The sequence below is a fragment of the Paramormyrops kingsleyae genome, chromosome 16 (genome assembly GCF_048594095.1).
Source record: "Paramormyrops kingsleyae isolate MSU_618 chromosome 16, PKINGS_0.4, whole genome shotgun sequence".
NCBI classification, from domain to species: domain Eukaryota; kingdom Metazoa; phylum Chordata; class Actinopteri; order Osteoglossiformes; family Mormyridae; genus Paramormyrops; species Paramormyrops kingsleyae.
Genome location: NC_132812.1, coordinates 26,246,133 through 26,253,372, shown reverse-complemented (window position 1 = coordinate 26,253,372; position 7,240 = coordinate 26,246,133).

The following is a 7,240-nucleotide window of genomic DNA, read 5'->3' as shown; positions in this document are numbered from 1 at the left end:
TCTATATAATTAAGCAGGGAGTGTGTGTGTGTGTATGTGTGTGTGTATGGACCCCGCGATGGCTGGCACTCTACCCAGGGTGTGCCCCATGCTATGCTGCCTAATCCCCAGGCTACCCATGACCCTGCATTGGATACCCAGGTATGGAGAATGGAGAAAGCTCCCCCAAATGAGGCAACACGTTTCCAGATGTGACTGTGATATTTCATACTGTGACATACTTACCTAACATGGATAACAAGAGGTGCTCCCGAGAGACACATATAATTATACTCTCAGCTCCTTATTTTCCCTGTATTCTCTGTTACTTGGTCTCAGATATTTGGCTTACAAAGTCAGCCTTCTCTCACATACCATTTGTATGGCAGTGTATTAAAGTCAGTGCTTGGAACAGATCTTCATAAGAACTTTTTCTTTGAAACCTGTTACTGCAATTCTGCAGGTTCCATATGTGTGTGTGTGTGTGTGTGTGTCTGTCTGTCTGTCTGTCTGTCATGGGTGTTATTTCCAGGGGGGTTAGGATCCAGCCAATATAACCCCCCCAATAGTCATGTTTCCCCTATAATGGGTGGAGACCTCGGCCCCCCCAATGTTCCAGCCAAAGTTACGCTCTTGCTGTCTGTATCTATTGAAAGTGATTAGTTCTCATTGTTATTTGTTACACAACAACAAGATGTGTCCTCTGTATTTAACCCATATGCGACATTGCAGGGGGCAGCTAATTCAACACCCAGGGAGCAGTACTTTGCTGATCGGGGATTTGAACCCACAACCTTTCTATCAAAAGTGTGCTTCCCTAACATTTAGACTACCACATATGTGTGTATGTATGTATGTCTACATGTATGTGTATTTACTGTATGAAACGTGAACATTTCCCAGTCTGAAAACCAGATTGAGTCTGTCTCATATGTGTCTGACTGAAGTAGAAACAGTTGAGTAGAGCTTATTATTAGTCTCAGGATTCATGAGTATTCCTTTTTGCCCTTTTCCCCAGTGCCTGCAGATCAACAACCTCAAGCACTGTTATAACTACAGAAATATTGCAATTACAGTAAATGGTTGCTTCCTGGTTGCCCCGCATTATACCTACCCACGTCTTCCCACTGGCTTAAGAAACTGAATTTGGGAACAGGTCTAGTCCATTGGAACCTGCGGGGATGGTTAATAATAATGTCACCCTGCTCATTTAATCAGAGGAACAAGGCTGGACTGTGTACTGCTTCTGAAGAGCCATATTTGTGTCTTAGTGGCAGTTGCCCTCCCGTGATTGGTGCGTGTTAATGTGGCCGTCAGAGCTTTTCAGCGGCATGTCAATGGCCCCGCAGTCCTCTCTGTGCTTCTCTGAAAACAGAATCCACTCACTCAGAGGCAGCCTGCCCTTATTTTCTAAAGTGAGGACATGGAAATCCATGGGAGGACCAAAAGCATGCTGGTTCTCAGGCACTACGGGAGGCAGTGGTCCAAATTAAACAAGAGCCCACTTTAGTGGTGCCACAGCATCTCATGAGGTCCTTGTACAGTGCTTCCTCCTTTAGTGACAAAGGATCCAGCAGATCAGCAATTTCCAGGTGTTATACTAATTTGGAAGAGAGTGTCAATCAGCTGCTTTAAGGGGCGTGGCCATGCTGACTATCTAATTATGATAGGCTGTCGTGTGACTAAATTCTGAATAATTAACATATTTTATAGATAGCATTTCTGTGGCTACAGTGATGATAAGTGAGTGGCCAAGCCAGCAGATATGGAGTTGCTTTTTGGGATTTTAATTAATTTATTTAGCTGTCATTTTTGTCCAAAGCAGCGTCTCAAAGTAAAATGTACCAGAGGTCAATGTGCAGCAGTCATTAAGGGACAAAGACTTCGTCTGCAACCATGTTATTACTGAGCCGCTTGCCTTATGCACTCCCACCATTCAAACACACATGCTCAACCACTTACTTTCCTGGTTATTGATCTCTGCCAGGACCGAGCTCTTTGTTTCCAAGGCTGAGCCAGAGAAAGACTAAAGTCACGTGCAAATTTTAAGGTCACAGGGGGAGAGCAAGTCTGGACAAGGGAGTGAAGTAGCTCATGTTGACGTTCTGGAACAAATTAAATTGTCGTTGTGGTCACTGTCAAAGGCCACCCGCTGTGGATGTCATGCTTTGCATGTAATCAGCACCAATTACCTCCTCCGCTGGAATAAAGTTGGACACTCGCACCCCTGCCCCCCTATCAGGCTGAGGATGTCACCCGAGCAAAGAAGGCAATGATGTCACATCTGATAAACAAATTAAATTGTTTCTGTCCAGAGACTTCAAACTCCTATGGATTTAAGATCAGCTCGAAAAGGAATCGTGTAGACAAAGTAATAATTGCCTAATGTGACAACCATGTTCTGTTAGAGGGTTAAAACGCACAGACTGCAGCCCCTAACCTACATCCGGAAGCTCTGGAGATGCAGAACCTTTCGCTTTTCTGGTCCCAGTTTGATGGAATGGTGTACAAAGACAAGGGCAAGTGTGTGGGCATCTGCTAAAGCCGTAGCCTGCAATGGAACATAATTAAGTTGATGAGCTTTGCTTAAATTACTCACTGATATATTATATTGGTTATTGATAGATTTCACTACAGTACATACATCCCTTTATCAGATCACACAGTTGGATTGATTACCTGAATTTCTTAACACCAACAACAAGAATAATATTATGGTGGTGCACTGTCGCCTCACACCTCTGGGACCAAGCTGCAATCCCCCCCCCCCCCAGGGTTCCATGTGTGTGGGGTTTGCATGGTTTGGAACTCAGGTTTTATCCACTGCAGTACAAAGGCATGTAGAAGTGAATTTGTGCTGCCAAATCGTTAGCCTGTGTGCGTGTGTGTGTGTGAATGATGTGTGTGTGTATGGTGTGTGTGAATGGTGTGTGTGTGTGTGTGTATGGTGTGTGTTCCCTGCAATGGGTTGGTGCCCCATCCTGGGTTATTCCCTGCCTTGTGCCCTGCGATGGGTTGGTGCCCCATCCTGGGTTGTTCCCTGCCTTTTGCCCTGTGATTGGTTGGTGCCCCATCCTGGGTTATTCCCTGCCTTGTGCCCTGTGATTGGTTGGTGCCCCATCCTGGGTTATTCCCTGCCTTGTACCCTGTGATGGGTTGGTGCCCCATCCTGGGTTGTTCCCTGCCTTGTGCCCTGTGATGGGTTGGTGCCCCATCCTGGGTTGTTCCCTGCCTTGTGCCCTGTGATTGGTTGGTGCCCCATCCTGGGTTATTCCCTGCCTTGTGCCCTGTGATTGGTTGGTGCCCCATCCTGGGTTATTCCCTGCCTTGCCCCTGTAGCTTCTGGGATTGGCTCCAGACCCTGCAACCCAGGATAGGACAAGCAGATATGGATGGATAATAATAACAATGACACAGTTTTGGCACCAAACTTTTCACTCCTTTATGGACACTATTGCAGAGTTTACAAGTGAGGAAAGAAACATAATAGAAAATGACAAAACTGTTTTTTGACTGCAAAAGGGGATGCGGATTCAGGCTAACATCTATGTAAACCCTCTAAATCATCTTCAAATATGTGATTCCGTTTTAAAGGAGTCTTTATCTGCTCGTTTGTTTTCTTTTTATAACACAGCAATGTTCTTGGTCTTTATCATCTCACTAGAACACTTGTCAGATATAACATATGACCCTATTCCCAAGACTTTGGTCCATAGCAGTAATTATGGCAAATGGAAATGGGTGCATTGACCATATTACTGAGAGGTGAAAGCTGCAATCACCGTGTGTCAAACTGATGCTCAGCGTATGAACAATGACGTCCAAATTAGGAACAAAGAAACACGAGAAAGTTTCTTTGCACCTCAGAACTTCATATGGCAAACGTATCCTACAGTACAGCTGCAGTTTCACACACTAGGTCTGCGTTTTTGCTGACTCACAGGACGATGGTGGCCTGTTACATACAAATAATGCTGAAAAACCACTAATATTATCTGAAAAAAAGAATGTATTTTTGTAGCCTTCTGAACAGCAGCTTTACAAAAGGGAGATGAAACGTCTTACAGATGAGTCAACAAAGACTGAATTGTAACAAATAACAGCTAAAACTGACACTCATTGGCATAAGTTTGCCTTTATCCAGGGGAAGTCTGTTAAGAAGAGACCTCTAGCTATCCTGAGCCACAGTCAGGTGACTGGCTTTATTTAAACCCACCTGGCCCCGTTCCCCAGATATATAAATGAGTTCTTCAGCTCCTTAGTTCCGAATCCCTGTGCCGCGTGGTCCACCCTGTCGTACCCTCACTATGCTTCCGCCCGCAATCTTTTGCATTTCAGCCTCTCGTTGTTTTGCTCAGCCGTGGGAAACACACAGTGCGCGCTGAGCCCCTCTGTGACCCCGTTAGAGATGTTAGGAGTACTGTGCTTTCTGCTGTATGCCTCTGGTTAGGCCCTTGTCTCAATGACCCCTTCTAAGATTGCATTCTGCCTTGGGTCACCTGAATATTCCCAGGCTGTGGTTTCATGTGGGAAAATCCTTGTTCAAGACTCAATTCCAATCAATTTCTCCTCCAGGAATAGTTCAGCGACACCAGTCATGTGACCATCTGTTTAATATGTTTAGGATTATGTCAGGAGCACGCCCGCACTTGACCTTTATCCCTTTTCTCATACGGCGACCAAGATTCACAGAAGTTGTTGAGGAATTAATTAGTACAATGAAAATGCTGTTTACACTGGACTTGTGTGCAATTGCCTTGTTGTTCTGCCTCACAGCAAGTCGTTAATGGAACAAATGCATCATTTTGCTACACGGTGCAGCTGCGTGTGTGGGTGTGAATGTAATGCCCATCTCTGTCTCGAATGATCTATGCTGGACCGTGGTCCCTGCGCCAGAGCAAAGTAGAAATGAATGACACGGTGATTTCTGAGTGGGTCTAAAGACCTCATTAAAATGAGGGGGGGAAAAAAAATCAAGCCACCGTCTGGCTTGATGACACCATCAAACACAGATAACCTTAATATTATGGGACACAAAAAGCAAAACAATACACAGGAAATATTTTGCTATACTTTGCAAAAATAAAAAATAACTGAAGAGAGCCTGTTCTCTTGGGGGAAAATAGGCCTTCATTTTAGGCTTTAAGGTATTAGCAAGGTGTTGGATGTAAAGCAGCATAAAACATGTGCTTTTTACAGTGGGGGAAACGCAACACAGGATTTAAATGAATAACAAAAGAAGTGTTATATTCAAAACTTCAAAACCATCTAGTCCATTTCTCACCACACATCCCCATCGGTTCTGACCCAGACTGGTGCAACCTGCACACATCATAAAATACACTATTCTGTCCTCAAAAATACATTATTAATCTGTGCTGTGACACCCTGCTCAAGTGGGAGTGTATTTTAAACCCAGAATGTGATAATGGATAATATGATATTTAGCAATACATCACAGTCATTTTTCACTGTAAAGGAACCACACCCAGATTAAATATAGCATCCTAAACAGGTAATCACACTGACAGTGCAGTGACATAATGAATTGCTGGTCTTTGCAGTTCATCTGTTCCTCAGAAATCCTCGCAGGTTGTATCAGAACAACCTTTAACCCCATCTGATGAAGAGTTCTGATGACAGTAAAGAGAGGCCAGCCCTTCTCCGCTTGCCAAATTGAAAAGCTTTTATGGTCTTAAACACAATAATACTGGCAATTTCACAAATGCACATCTCCAGCTTCAGAGCCACACATGGTTTTCTTTGGAACCTGAACAGCCGCGTGACTTCCCTGACAGCTGAAGGCAAACCAAAGCTCTATTTCATGTTTTCTTGTTTATTCATTATAGGTATATACATATAACGTATAAACAAGAAAACATGAAACAGAGCTCATATCCATCCATCCATCGATCCATCCATCACCGTAACCGATTAATCCCAACTGGGGTCGCGTGGGGGACCAGAGCCTATCCCGGGAACAAGGGGCACAGGCAGGAACCAACCCTGGGCAGCCGCCAACACACTGCAGGGCACACGCAATTACGGGGCCAACTTAGAGTCACCAATTAACCTACCACACACTTTTGGACTGTGGGAGGAAACCGGAGCCCCCGGCAGAAACCCACACGAACACGGGGAGGGCATGTGTTCTACGCCCGACCCAGGGATCAAACCCAGGACCTTTGTGTATATGATGCTCACTGTATATGTGCCTAATAACCAATGTGACAAAAAATATAATTAGTTTGTGGGGCACCTGGAGCCTGTCCCAAGCAGCACAGGGCTTAAAGCTGGGGTAAAACCCCGGGGAGGATGCCAGTCCATCACAGGGCACTTACAGAGAAGCACAGCATATGCAATGTCTTTGGCAGGAGGAGATCAATGCACAGCCAATGAGGCGAAGATGCAGACTCCCAACACACAGGATGTGACGGAATCCTCCAATCCCGGTGGAAGTTGGTGTTTCCCATGATTGGCCAATTACCTTGAGGGGGAGGGGCATGGCCACTATTGGGGAATGCTGACCAATGTGCCGCTCCCATGAAGGACACCACGTGTTCAGCTTTGCCACAAGTGTGTTCAACCCCAGACAAGCCACTCACAGCCTCCCACGGTCAAAGGTTTCATCATAGTGATTATCTTGCTCTTTAATGTACATTCCCCAAAGCTCGGCGATATAAGGGAGCGAGAGGAGTGTACAAAAGAATTCATAAGAGGTGCAGAATTGGAAGAGAGCGATGGTAATTGGGTGTAGGTGGTAGAGAGCCGTATATGTGTATAATGTATAAAATGAACAGTGTCTATGTGGAATGTAAAGTTGTACATTTAGAATGTTATATTCAAAGAATGTACCACAGCTGGTGCACCTTAGTGATGATCTTTATTGGCTGAATGCAGTGTAAGCCAAATATTTTTTAAGCGAGTCAAACCAGCTCTAAAAATGTGGTAGTTAGTGCCACTACGAAGGTAAGTGTGAGCTTGTATCTAATCTATGTCACATGATTTGGCCAGGCCTTGGTCAGAGTTATGCCTGGTCCTATCTTAGAAATCTATTATATCTGTAATCACAAACGGCATTCAAAGCGGAATAGGATCACAGTGGTTACAGCTTCCAAAAAATCCATGTTAGCTCTGTTAGGTTCGTGCCATTAGACTGTGCCATTACAAAACTATTAGCTTCCCTTTCTCTAGTGCTTGACAAATGAACCGATCAGAAATCTTCGGCTATTTTCTCATGACTAACAGGAATCAGCAGAGT